The sequence below is a fragment of the Calonectris borealis genome, chromosome Z (assembly GCF_964195595.1).
Source record: "Calonectris borealis chromosome Z, bCalBor7.hap1.2, whole genome shotgun sequence".
NCBI lineage: Eukaryota > Metazoa > Chordata > Aves > Procellariiformes > Procellariidae > Calonectris > Calonectris borealis.
Window position 1 is genome coordinate 65003146 of NC_134352.1, and position 14071 is coordinate 65017216.

The 14071-nt window shown below is 43.6% G+C and overlaps 1 protein-coding gene across 1 annotated transcript in view; it reads right to left on the reverse strand.

The window, feature by feature from the left end:
* Positions 1-11760: 11760 nt before the first annotated feature.
* ZSWIM6 (zinc finger SWIM-type containing 6) overlaps positions 11761-14071 on the reverse strand; it is a 121196-nt gene continuing 118885 nt past the window's right edge. Inside the window, exon 16 of the transcript XR_012671063.1 lies at positions 11761-11779. The gene's annotated coding sequence lies outside the window, so the exon portion shown is untranslated. The remainder of the gene's footprint in view (positions 11780-14071) is intronic.

The window sequence follows — 14071 nt, forward strand, 5'->3', positions numbered from 1 at the left end:
GGGGGATGTCAGTGCCGAGGAGCTGCTCCAGCAGTGCAGTTTCCTGCCACGTCTACTTTGTTTCACATCACTTAGGAAAGTCCTTGAACACAGCCCCAGTAAACAGAGGTGCAGATGCTTTTGAATTGCCGCCTGCACTTGGTGGCACACCACAAGCGCATGTTAATATTCTCAAGTTCAGGGCCCTCAAGGCTTGCATTTGAAGACAGCTCCTTGTATATGCCTATTTTCCATCTGTAGCACAAAAAACACCAGCTATTGAGAAGCACAGCCAACAGCAATATACACTGAAATTAATAAAACTTGGAAAGTAAAGCAGCAGGCTCCAGCCTAATCACTGAACGCGACACGCTGTCGAACGGCAGGCTTGGTTCAGATGAGCTACCGCGGGTCATTTGCTCCGAGAATTAGTGGGGCTGGGAGTATCGCCGAGGTAATGATCATCACCTCCGGGGAAAAGCACTGTGCTCATGGCTTCCCCACACCCGGGCGGAGAAAACGGAGGTTGCTGTGGTGGACCTTTTGGGTAGAGGTGTAAAAAGGCATTCTGGTACTGTCATCCACACCAGGCCTCTCCCTAAGGTCACCTCGTCACACTTTGTGTCCCTACCATGCGAGGCTGGGCACTTGAGGACGTCACCGATCTGTAGCTGACTCAAGCATCCTCCCTTTCTGAGGATCGACAAAGACAAATGCAAGATCAAGTTCACTTTCCAGCCCTTGACTCAAAGCAGGCCTTTCCCTCGAGCTGTGTGAATAATGGATTCACTCGGTTTGTTGGTGACATCAAGAACACGTTTTTTGTTATGAGTCAACCTACAGGAGTTTATCTGCTTTTTGGCAGGGGAGGATTCATTGTGGATGAAAATTCTTAATTTGATCCCAAAACAAGATGTTTCATTTTATTCTTTGGATGGGGGAGGAGAATTGTGTCGTCTTCTCAAAATTAAGAAAAAAGGCAGAGGCGGAGTTGAGAAAGCTTAGGATGGATGTCTTAACATGAAACAAGCAAAGTTGCTTTACGAATCATTTTATTTCCCAATGTTAATGCAGTTCCCTATTCAGCATGAGAAGAAAAATACTCCTTCTATGATTTATTCTCAAATGAAATTCATAGGGCTTAAAAATGTGCCTGATTTTGGGAAGTTTCCGATGTTGCTACCTATCTTCATAGCTCAGGTAAGGTGTTCAGTAACAAAGCCCGGTTTCAGCAAAAACTTCTGACTATGGGCAAGGACAGAAATCCTGGCACAGCATGGTTTGCAACCTCAGAATAGCACATGCAATGCTGGAGGAGGTGGAAAGAGAAGGAAAGAGAATGGGGAAGTCTGAAGAAACACAGGATGTGCAAGAGGCACCAGCAGAGTGACTCAGTGTGATTTTCTGGTAACCATGAAGTTACAGGGGGTTCAAGGGGCAACACCCACATGCAAACTCCAAACTCCTGAAACCTTCAGGCAGGGAAGCAGTGGTGGGACTCGGGTCGCAGATTTGGGGTTGAGTTGTTTGTCTCTAAGCAGCACGACTATTGGAAGAATCCATGAACCCTTTTCCTGTCTTGCTGTCTCAAGCATCCTTATTTCTCCCCTTTTAAGGAGAGATGCTCAAACATATGTGTTTCTACACCTAATAAAAAGATGTGATTAGGCTAAAAAAAAAATCTAAACCTGTTATAGCAAATGATTAACAATAATAAACACACTACATTATTGCATTCCTTTTAATGGCATACCTACAAGCAAGGAATGAGTACAGGAGGTACCCCTGCTTGCCTCACTCCTGGACATGGGCTAAGAGCAGGAGCAAGGTTCACAGCCTTAGCCAAAACAACCGAGGTGCCCGAGGCAGGCCTGGTCACTGGGGAAGGTGCACCATGGCTGTCTAGACCATAAATGACACATAAACACAAAAAGTACACCATTGGGCTGTTAGAAATGTGAGCATTCGGACAAAATTCCAGCATGAGGCTGAATAGCTGTATCCATCTAAAGAGCGTTTCTATCTTCCAGTCCCTCAAAAGCTGCTTTAGCAGCATAACACAGTGGGAAAAGGCCACTTGCTGACTAGGCAAGAAATATCCTGGGGTAAGGATCTGGCCTCGTGTAGGCCCTCAAGCAAATTACAGGGCAGAAACGGAGGATGGAGTTGGAGCTGGGGCTACAAATGAATTGCAACACAGTACTGCCAAACAGTGCTGCTAGTCAGAGGTGTCCAGGGCTGGGAGACTGCAGTTCAGGCTTGGGGAGACTCCTTCCCTGCTAGCACAAACCAGAAGGAGTACAGCAGGCAGGTGGCTGAAACATGTTCACTCCTGTCCCTGGGCCTGCAGCGATATGAGCTGTTCCTGCGAAAAGTACTCCTAAATTCTGTCCTACCTCCTTGACCAAAGTCAAAGCTGTTTTCCCAAAGTCCTATTTGCATCACCCTCGTTAAGAGATTCTGTGCATGTCATCATGTTCTTAACATGATACAGATCTATCGCCTTAAGTGAAGACGAGAGCAGCTGCAGAATATTTGATGTGCAGACGAAGTATAAATTTTAGGTAATAAGAAATATTTCGTTATCCTAGGTGTTGACAATATTTCAGTAGAGTAAATAAGAAAACAGCCTGCAAACTAAAAATTACAACAAAACATGCCGAAAGCAGGGTCTCAAAAAATTAGTAAATTATCTTTATTTCAAAGCAGTAAGGGGGAAACAACATCATCGCTCTGCCAGTGCGTACAAAGAGTCCCTTGTTTGGGATCAATGAACAGGCATGTGCAGCCAACTTTCTTGCAATTGCCTGCAGGTTATGAATTTGGAAGTTGGTGGAAAATTTCAGATTGAGCCTGAACATTCACTCGCATCTGGACTTTAATGTAACAGCCTAAAGGGAGTGTTGCTCTAAATTTTAAATCACACTGAACTTGATGAAGGGCTTCACATGATCTACAGGAAAAGGTCAGAAAAGCTGTAAATGTTTATTTCAGTGAGATTAAACCAGTGCTTTCGATCCTGCTTTTCTCCTTCCATCTATGTATTCACTTACAATCTCTGCAGAACCCTTCTAGTCCTTTTCTGTCCCAGGAAGTCTTCAGCATACATGCACTGAAAGGCAATGTACGTGGCATACAGCCACATAAGGGACCGGGGTACTGGAATCTGCGGGCAGCTGCATCCCAATTGCTAACTCTGCCAGCTCATCGGTAGAAAAACCAGCTGGGCAAGAAAGAGGAAGCTTGGGCTGATTCAGGAACATTAACTCCTTTAGCAGGACGGCTAAGGTCTGGACTAGCTGACAGCAACACATCATGAAAGGTGCCTTCACTGTTGAGAGACAATGGAGAATATAATGGACAACATAGCTTCACACAGATTGTGTAAAAGACTGTCCAAAGGGGATGCGCAGCTGGGAAGTCATCACACTGCGCTACAAGTACCTGTCATTTGGGGAGGGGGGAAAAAAAAATCAAAGAAGAAAATGAGACTAAACAAAACAGGCCAAATCATTACACTATTCTCGCAGAAAAGAGATGTCAGTACGTGCTGAGGTACTCATGAAGGGTGCCAGAGACTTCAATGGCAACGGACAAAAGAGGAACATTTTATCAACTGCTTGGGCTAGATGGCTGCACACGTTGTAAAACACAGATGTGTCTGCCTTGCAGCACACTTAGGAAAAACTCACTAGGCATTCCTGATCTTCAGCTGTGTCTACTCTGGGCTATAAACAGCATTGCCAAGCTGTGTTTGAACTCTGCTTAAATGGCTGACGATTTCTACAGCCAAACTGCCAGAGCGTGAACTCAGCACCGTGCACTATAGGAATTTGGAACCGTTGTGTCTAAAGTCAGCTGAAGTGTACACTTCCATTCTTGAAGCTGGCTGCTAAAATTATCTGATATAGGGGAAAAACAAAAATAATGACAGTGGTGTGATGGTAAGTTCTAATATTAGTAATGATATGTTCTAGCACATGCAAAAATGAGACAAAAAAAAGAAAGGAACTTGGTGTTCAAACTATTGTATGTCACTTCAACACAGAAAAGCTGAGTTTAACGCTGATCTATTTGATACAACAGTTTTATAACTGCGTGGAGCTACTTGACACTGACGTGTGGTTCCTGTTCTCCCGTCTTAGGATATCACTGACAGCACTATTCCATACTATTTGCTGTGTGCGCTTTCTTGATGTTTGAATCTCTGAACTAACTTGCACTTGCACTGGTAGCTTACCAGCTTTGGATTTTTCCCCTGCTTACCATGCACAAAATCTGATCTGCTGCTTTTTGTGTGTATATTGCTGTTTATTTCCAAGACAATTTCACATTTGTGATCATTTAGAGGAAAAGCAGTGTCCAAGGACAAAACACAAGAATTTAGATGAATTTTGGAGTCGTTACATAACATACAGCCACAGACTACCTCTCCAGCACCACTTATTTTTGTCTAAGCCCAACTATTCACAGTGGCTTGAGTGTTATTTAAAAGACCATAGCAAGCATACTTAGAGAGCATGTGCTTTCTGGTGTTTGGACCCATGACAGGTGAATTCTTGATTTAGTTTCCTCTATATCCTCTTTCTCTTGTTTCCATCCATGCTATAATGCATGGAATTCCTGGTCTACAAAGCAAAGCAAGTCACCTGCAATGCAGCAGCGGGAAGAAACCAGCGAGTGTTCATGCCACAAATGTCAGGTTGTGTAGGATCAAGTCCAGGCACGAATGGCTGCATACGTATCATTTGTGGAAGCGATGCTGCCTCTCAGGAGTATTTGCTGATTTCCAGTTTAGGAAGTTGCACTGCTGCTCATTTAGGCTTGCATGCAGAAATGAAGTTTATAGGTAATATTTGGAAAATAGTTACTCAAATTGACTCACTACATTTCCATAATGACTGCTGCATATATATAATAACTATTTTTTTAAGCCATTGCGTATTTTGTTCCATCTGGCCACTTGCGATGAAATGGTTCTGTTTGTACCAGCTACTGAAAGTAAATGATGTCAATATTCTCACAGGTCAAAAACAAACCTTGTACAATGCCCATTATGATCACTGTGGATTAATAGGGCTTTCCTGCTGTGACAACAGGTCCACAAAGCTGAGGTCCACCATTCATCATCCAGGGCATCTCCAGTAAAAAGAAGATGGGTGTAGGGTGAAAGAGAGTAGAAGTCTCATCATCATGTCTCCGGTTTATGTGAGTTTGAATGATTTTTAAATAAAGGTAGCAGTTCTTAGTATTATGATGCTGGACAAGACTAAAATCTCTTGACTTCAAAGAATGAATAGTTTCATATCTCAAGCGTTGAATGCCAAATGTTTGCCAGGATTTTATTTTAGTCCAACTATTTACAGTGGCTCTAATGCTATGTAAAAGACTGTAGCGAGACATCCCCAGGGGTTTATATTACTATTTGGCTTTATACTTCTTTCACTACTTCCAATAAATCATGAACTTCTTCAGATGTGTCAGAGGGCATTCCATTTCCTCAAGTGCAAATGACAAATGATGAATAATACACATTGCTGACTTTTTTTCACACCCCAAATTCCTATCTAGCTCTCCAGTGACTCCAACTGTTGCATTTGGTCTGTTTTTGCAAATGCATCCTGCATAGTGGCTGTATCTCAGATTTCATGTATGAGGATCACTCTCTTTCAGTGCTATACATATGTATGCATTGTATTCAGCTTCTTTACCTTAAGTGTGAATTTAGCAGTTCTTCCTTCCCACTTGAACATACGGAAATATGTGGAAGCAATGGAAATATTATATGGAAATAATTATTCATTGTTCTGTTGAACTTAGGCACCAAAGTAATCATCCAAGTAAGCACGTAGCAAGTCTACTGTAGTCTGTGCTGAGGAGTGTGCCTTCACTCTTGCTATCCAAGCTAACTAAAGTTAGTGCAAATATGCCTTTAAAAACTGCAATCACACTTTCCAAAAAGTTACAACCTATGTTTGCTTGATGGCTATAAATGAAATATTTTTGCTCACTCTCTTTACTAAAAGAACATCAGCGGAGGAGGTGCTTTTGGGGAGGACTGGCTGGAATAACAGGAAGCACCTACGTCAAGAGAATCAAAGAGAGGAGTTATTCATTCTCTTGCACTCAACAGTGGCTATGATGCAAAAATGAGTTATGAAGCCAGTTAGACTGCCCCAGTCCTAATGCACGTTTCAGCAGCCTGTGCTGGCTTTGGTCTTTCTGGGCATGGTTTACATGATTTGTGAATTAGTTCAACAAAGCACACCTACATGTTCTTCCAGCCACACAGCCCTGGGTGCCTTGGGAGCTGGTTTTGTCAACTTCCTGCTGCGGGAGAAATCTCTTGGGTGAAATCAACCTCCTTTCCCTGTGAGACCCTTGGCTGTTGTGCCATGTTCTTCTTGGGCATAACAAGTGGGCATAACACCTGTGAGTGACAGAGACACCCCTTCGTCCCATCCTGTAAACTCTTATGAGCTGAATGCCATGCTGATGGTTCTCTATTTTAAAATAGGTACTTCTAAAATACCACCTAAGAACTGAACATGGTTCAGCAAAAAAGGCATAAAATAACGCACAGGCATCCTCCAATCTGTCATTACCTCGTTCAGTAGGTATCACTAAAGCCCACCTCTGCTTGCTGAGGAGACACTTGTAACACTACCCTCTCAGTGCTCTTTGGAGAGGAGTATAAGATACAATAACTGTTGGGAACAGTCTCTTCTGCACATGACTTTAACCAGAAAACTTTTGAGCAGGGAATGACAATACATGTTTCAGGACAATAGACTTTAAAACATTTTTAACCAACAGACAAGGTTTCTCAGCTCCCCTTAGGTTTCTTGTTTACAATGTCATATTTAGTACTGAATATAACCAGCTTTACCTGTAAGAAATCTGCCAATAGAGCCTATGATGAAGGAAAATTTCCTTTGCAGCCATTCTCTTTAGGAGCCATGTCGAGATGCTTTTCCCATATGTCGCAAACTTCTTGCAGCCTGGAAGGCACCTGTAGGCATTCAAGCCTGTGAAATTCCCAAAGCTTAAACCTGAACAGGTCATTGCCCTGGCTGGCTGCCTTCTGCCATGTCCTGTAGATTACAGAGGGCTACTCTGGAAAAACAAAACAAAACACCTGATTACTTTTTGCTAATTAAAGAAGCAAACCATAGCATTTGATTATCATCATTTTCAGAAGAGGCTGCTCAGTAGCAGTTAATTCCCACAGTCAGTTCTGGTATGAGCTGACAGGAGCATGCAGCTTGCCATAGTTTAGGAAGAAGAGATTAAATTTGGTCTTTCTGGAAAGGCATATAGCAGAAGAAAGACTGGTTCAAGATCAGCTGAAGAAATTGCCTCAGATAAGTCTGCCATATTTGAGGCAATTGATTTTAATGTGACCCTGTCAGGAACTGTTTAGAACACCAGCTAGTCACACTGTACGGCTTCATCTAAAGCATCACTTAGTTTTGTTGAGCCTAGACTGTGTTTAAACCGAATTGCCAAACTGTATTTTAACAACAGACCTCAGAGGGGCCCAGTCTGGGAATGTGGTTACAGCACAGGTGGTTCCTACCAATATTACGCAAGTCATGCTGTAAACGTGATGGGATACCAATGTTTTGTAACTATATCCATCATTACAGAGCAATTAAGATCAAAACAAAAGCCCATTGACCGTCTTGCATTTAAGGATTCCATTATCTTTATTATAGAAATCCCTGAATGCAGCTTACTTCCCATTACATATCTAAGTCCATGTTGTCTCTGACACTCTTTAATTCTCTCAAGATCTGAAAGCACTCTTTCTCTATGCTTATTAATTTTACATGGTACTTTGAGACAAGTTAATAATAGGATCCAACTCATCCACTGTCCCACTGTTGGGGAACCAAAATGCACGGATGAGAAAACTAGTGCTAATGGCAATGTTATTCAGATAAAGCTGTTTTTATCCAGCTGTGTCAGAAAGCTAAACAGCCTGCTGCTCCTGATCCCTCCAATTTTGTTCTGCTCTGTGGAAGATAGTAAACAATCCCACAAGTATTACCAACTTATAACTTAATTTTCCTTCCAATTACTACACAAATTATGTTATTGCAATTTATATCTGAGGTTCATGTGCTACCACACTGATGTTACCTGAGCAATGAAGACGTGGACTGATTAGCCAGAATATACTGCACAGCAGCAGTCATTCTCCTTTCTTGGAAAGGTACCAGCTTGGGAAAGAAAGGAGTTGCCAGGGAAATGCCATATAGTTTTGAACAGAAGGATTCTGTCTGTGCTGATTCTTATGCCTACGCTGGAGTCACAGGCGAGGCAAGGAGACAGGAGCCCATGCTGGGGACTTCAGATACTAGCATAATATAAATGTTTACCCTTGTCCAACAACTTCAGTTCAGGAATTATTAATTATCAAAGGAAGCCGCAAAGCAGCTCACAATGAGTGATTTATTCAGGTAACAGCCACTGGTGTATTTGTGATCAGTCTAATACAAACAGTAGGTTTCTCGTCATTATTTGCAGTTTTGAAGTTTACTAAAGTAAACTCCCACCATTCACACAAGTACAGCCTTGTTTAAAGACAGAATTCATTGCACAGGTTTTGCTTTTTGTTGCCACCTGAGTCACATGCTGTGGGTCCCCCTTGGGGTAACATTTAACTTCAGAATAGGACCCTAACCTGAGAGAGCCATCTCTTTCTGGGACTGATGCAGAGGGAAGGCAGGCTAGAGGGAAAACTGAGTCTTTGGAAGGAAACCTGATAAATAAGCTCATGGAGCTTCAGAATATTGAATTAGGTGCTCTGGTGCTCTTCTGCAGAAGAAACCACATTAGATGCACATGCACGAGCTGCAGACCTTCAGGAAGCTGGTGCCTTTGCGGTGGCTGCGTGGGTCACTTCGCAGACTGCATGCTCTCACCTAACATATGCACCAAAGAATTCACATAGATGTGAAATTGTAACTGGAAGTATGGCAGCTGAGCCCCTGCCTGGCTTGTTGAAAGGACAGAGCTGCCACCATCATGAGCTGAGGGCACCTGTACCTGAGCCTGCAGCTCACCTCTCTGGCCTGAGGTTTCGAAGAAGGTTGCTTTGCTCCCCACTCTGCCTGTTGACTGACACAGCACTGCCTCCCCTGAGCCTTCTAGTGCACACTGGAAATTAAGAAGCTTCTGGGAGGTTTGAAGGAGGAATTTGCTCAGGATACAGAAGGAATTGCACACCTCCAGCAGAGCGGAAAAACAGTCAATCAGCTACTTCTATCAGACTGCCTGTTTTCTGCTGCCCCAGTTGTAATAACCGCCAGTCACACCACAGCTCAGAAGACAGCAAGGACATCACCCCCACAAACAGTGTGAGTCACCTCGTTTTCTCGGTCATGGGGATTTTTCAGCATCTTCCCTTCAGCAGCCAGTTGAATGTTTCACCCCAAAGCAACCTGGCTTCCTTTCCACTTCCCTGTGAAAGAGCAGCCCAGGAGTCTGACTGTGCAACACTCCCTGCCTTGTCTTCGAGCCTCCTCAGACATGCTGCACAATTTTTCACCCTACAGTCAACATAGTTTCATCCCACATGGTTCACTCGGGGCAGGAGGCTTTTCTCCAGCTGCAGCAGGCTGCTGGCACACGCCGGAAGACCCCGTGCCAGGGGACATTTTGTTCCGTGGGGAACAAGAAGGAAACACAACAACAAAAAAACACAACTGCAGAAAAAATGTGCTCTCACTAAACCTCATGCAAGAGAAAGGGAAGACCATGGTAGCGAGCCCCAGGAAAGGCTCCAGTAATAGCAGCACTCCTGTGTTTGACATCCCCATTCCCTGCTTGCACTGCTTTCCACAGTGAGGATGTTATCCCAGGAGCACACAGCTCAAGTCCAAACCATGTCACCACACTAGGCTTACCAATCCTCTTTGCTGTATCAAGCATGGCAGGCAAGCTTCACGCCCCTGAGCTACCGCATGATGCTGCACAGCTCTGCTGCCTGCTCCGGCCCTGTGCTGGCTGTTTCTCGCTAGCAGCAGGGAGGGTCCCCTCTGAAAGTGCTCACAAGAGCTTGGGTGAAAGGTTTTAGCACAGCTAATGCAAAATGCTGCAGCGTGTTTCTGTATACTGTTGTCTATGGGAAAGTCAGAAGCCAATTAAAATCTGTAAGAAAATAATTAAGAATAAAGTTAACTACAAGAAGGTAGATTTCTCCTGAGGGGGAATTGTAACAAAAGCAGGAGTTTGGTGATTGCAGCCAGTATACAAAAAAACTAGAACCGTTGCTCCATATTGAGATTTATTTTGTGAAATAAAATATAGAGAAGAAGCTAGAAGGCCTTTATGCACTGTATCACACACACACAGGTAAAATTACGTGTTCTGAAAAGGGCTGTGGTTCCCATATTGCAATTGGAAAAGCTTTTAGATATCGAACACTTTATTTTGCTACATACTGGCACCATCTGAAGTGTTAAATATAATCCAGGGCTTCTTAGATGCCATGGAAGATTCTTCTGTCTGAAGAATAGAAATGATAAGCTTCATTTCAGGCAGAAGCCAGTATATCGTCTTCCAGAACAACAGATATATCTTTTAAAACCTCTATGGGATTTATTATGGTGGTGCCTATTAGCATCAACATATTTAAGGATGTGTCAGTGTTTCCATTATAAACCCCTATTTTAAAGTGTTTTATAACTCGGCTGTAAACATATGGCACTTGGCAGAGACAGACACAATTCATCTGTTTCTATACCAGGACTTTAAAAAGTGTGCATGCATACACACACATATACAAGCAATTGTGGGATCTTAGTCTTTAATGCGTTCTATAGCCCAAAATGATCTAAATCAAAAGAATAATTTGTCTTCAGCCTCTGACACAGCTCTTTACTTTCACTGCTCTCCTATTGTAGCCAGTTATAATTTGTTTTTCAACCTTAAAAGTAACTGCTCTTATACCCTACCCACTTCTCCTGAGGGTTATAATGTTACTGCCATGGGAGTTTCACCTAGGGAGGGAGCCTCCCTCATCCTCCCCTTGCACATTTCTGCAACAGGCCTATAATGAGCTATTTGGTAAACAAGCAGCAGACTGAAAACCTCCTTTAGCAGGCGCTCGCAAAGGCTACCTTTAAATAGGAGAATTTTTTTAAACATTAGGCTGCAGAGAGCTTTGATACATTTGCAAAACATCAGCGAGTGAAACAGACCTGCCAGGAAGCAATGTAATTTTTAACTTTCACTCCTATTCAGCTTTTTATGTTAAGCTGTTAAAAAGAAAACAAAAGAAATTAAATTAAAAGCTTCTCCATTTAAGAAAGCCTGGTTGTTTCCTCCCCAGCCTCCCTAGCGTACTCCCTTATGTCCATTTCCGAATCCCTGAGGAGCGCTGTGTCTGGCACAGGTCTCTGCAGGCAGAGCAGGACGGGCTCCTCCTGGGACAGTCAGTGGAGCTTTGCAGAGAGGGGTGCAAGTGGGGGGTCATCCCCGGCAGCTCTGGGCAGGTGCCCCCAAGGATGATGTACAGACAGCGCAGCTCCCACCAGCTGCTAAAAGAGCAGGCTGTGCTCTCCCCTGTGTTTGTAAGTCCTCTTTTTGGCGGAGTGCTTTAAGGAAGTGAGAAGCACCATTGACCTCACAGGAACTATTCACACACAAACTCAGCCGTCTGCTCCCGTATCTTGCTAATCCAGAGACCTAAATCAATAAGACTGTTCCAGACTTACATCTGGTCTTCATGTTAGGGATCGCTGAGGTCTGCTGTGGGAACTGCTACTCGCCCAGTATATAGCATAAGAATCTGTGGAAAAAACCAGAAGCCAGATGTATTCAGTCTGGAATGAAGCTTCCAGAGACCTGTGTCTCGTAGGTGCTTTCTGTAGCATCAAGAGGGCTTGGCAGTTGTGCTGCCGATCATGAAATAAACACAGCAAGCTGAAAACCACCACTGTTTGGAAAAGCCAGACATCAAGGACCCACTGAACAAGCCAAGGAATAGTCTTTACAGCAGAATTCCAAAGCTCTGCCTTTTCTGAACTTAATCACAAATCCACAGTGTGGCAGTTCAAAGGCAGTTTAATTCCTCACAATTCTTACACACAGAAAATCAGCAGAATTGCTGGCAAGTTTAAACATTTGAAGAAAGCCAAAAGCTGCACAAAAGAGCGTTCACTTCCATGGCACAGAGGCAGCAGTCACTCAGGCTCACGGATGGGATGACCCAACACAGGGAGGCTCTAGGGAAGATCTGTGATCTCTCTCAGTCGCACGCCCTGCACAGGGCTCACCCTGCTGCCTTAATCCTCACCATCGTTTTTCCAGTAGAGAAGCATTTAGTACTAGGGAAAGAGGAAACAAGCAGTTTCTGCAGGGCTACCTATGCCCATGGTGTATCAAGCCGTGTAGTTTGTGGCCAGAAACAAACACGTTGGCTGGTTGTTTTGTCCCCCTTGCTGTCCTCTGGCCTGGCCATAGCATGTCCTTGCAGGATGTACATGTTGCTTAGAAAGACCGAAGCTATGGGTATCAGCTAGCGAGCCAGCTCATTCCATGCACTGGTCCACAAATGTTTCACCCAACTGTCACACCTGAAGAAAAGCTTGGGCCCGTGGTTAATAGCCATGTTTGGAATTGGACACCTGCCTTGTCCCCACACCACGAGGTCCGCCTACGTTTGCCCCGCTAAACACACTCACCTATAAGCACAGACTTGAATAGCAGCAAAGACAAAACCCCTGTGAAATTACTGGCAAGTTCAGGCCCTGAACTCAGCAGTTGCCACAGCTCGGGCTTCTGCTCAGAGCTATCAGTGCAGCTGCACTTCTCGAGCACCAGCCCAAATGCTAGAAATGTCTTTCATTTTATTTCCCATCAGTAGAAAACAGAGACTCAGGGTTGCTGCTGGTAACAGATAACCTAGATGTATCGTAAGTAAAGCGGAGTGAGCAACGAGATAGCACAGAGAGACTGCCAATGTGGCAAGCACGCCAAAAATACATGTTATTCTCCAGTTCAGCAGGACAAACAGGTGCATGAACTAGCATTTTCACACTGGGCTAAATAGAGTCAGTGCCATCTTAGTGCATCCAATTAGATCTCCCCTACTCACCCCCAAACTAAACAGACCATCTGGGTACTAAAACAACAGGTAACTGAAAGACCAAGTCATCCTGTCTGGTTTGTCCGGACTTTTCTAGGAGTGGAGAACTTGTGCCTTGTCAGTGTATATGCTTAGTGATGCGCTCCAAACTCGTCGGTAATTACTGTTTTCCTGATTTGATTCTTTCTTATGAAAGACCAAATGTTGGAAAATCTTTGCCTTTTACAAAAAAATTGCTTCTTGTTAGCTTCTGGCTTTTATGGCCTGCATTTCCTGTGTAAGGAAGTCAATACACTGACAAACTGAATGACATCAAACTCCGAATAGCATCGTATTGCTTCCTCATAAACCATGGCCACTTCTTCCTCAACTGAAAACAGCATATATGGTCCCTAATTATCTCTGAGAGGCAGGAACTGACCAGTATAAGGCTCCAGGTTTCCAGACAAAACCAAACCAAACCTGGCCAAACTCTATTTGCTACATCACGGTAATGCAGCCCAGCATGAGGAACATAGTACAACACTGGATACACCTTGCGAGTGGTGAAATGGAAAAAGAGAATTGCTGAGGTATGGAAAAAGTCCTGCATCATTCCAGATGGAGAATACAGTGACAGCTGGGAAAATGCAGGCTGTGAAACCAAAGCCACTGTGCTAGTGCAATAGTTAATCTTTCTCATATGGAATAACCTTCCCTTAGAAGACTGAGAGGTTCAGAGCAGCTTAAAAACTCCATGAGTACAGCCTCCCTCTACAATCACTTCTCCGTAAGGCAATGCTAAAGTTTCTTTTTCAGTATTTAGGTATCATCTCACACTAAAATTTCCCAACATGCCTTTCAGGCTTCTCAGTTGTCCATTATATGATTGAGACATAGTATATGAAAGACCTCCTAAATGACGAAGTAGCAACAAAGCAATACTGCTTACAACAGAATATCGAGAATCTTGTAGCACTTAGCATTTTTAATTTAGACCCTGGATCCTTGAGA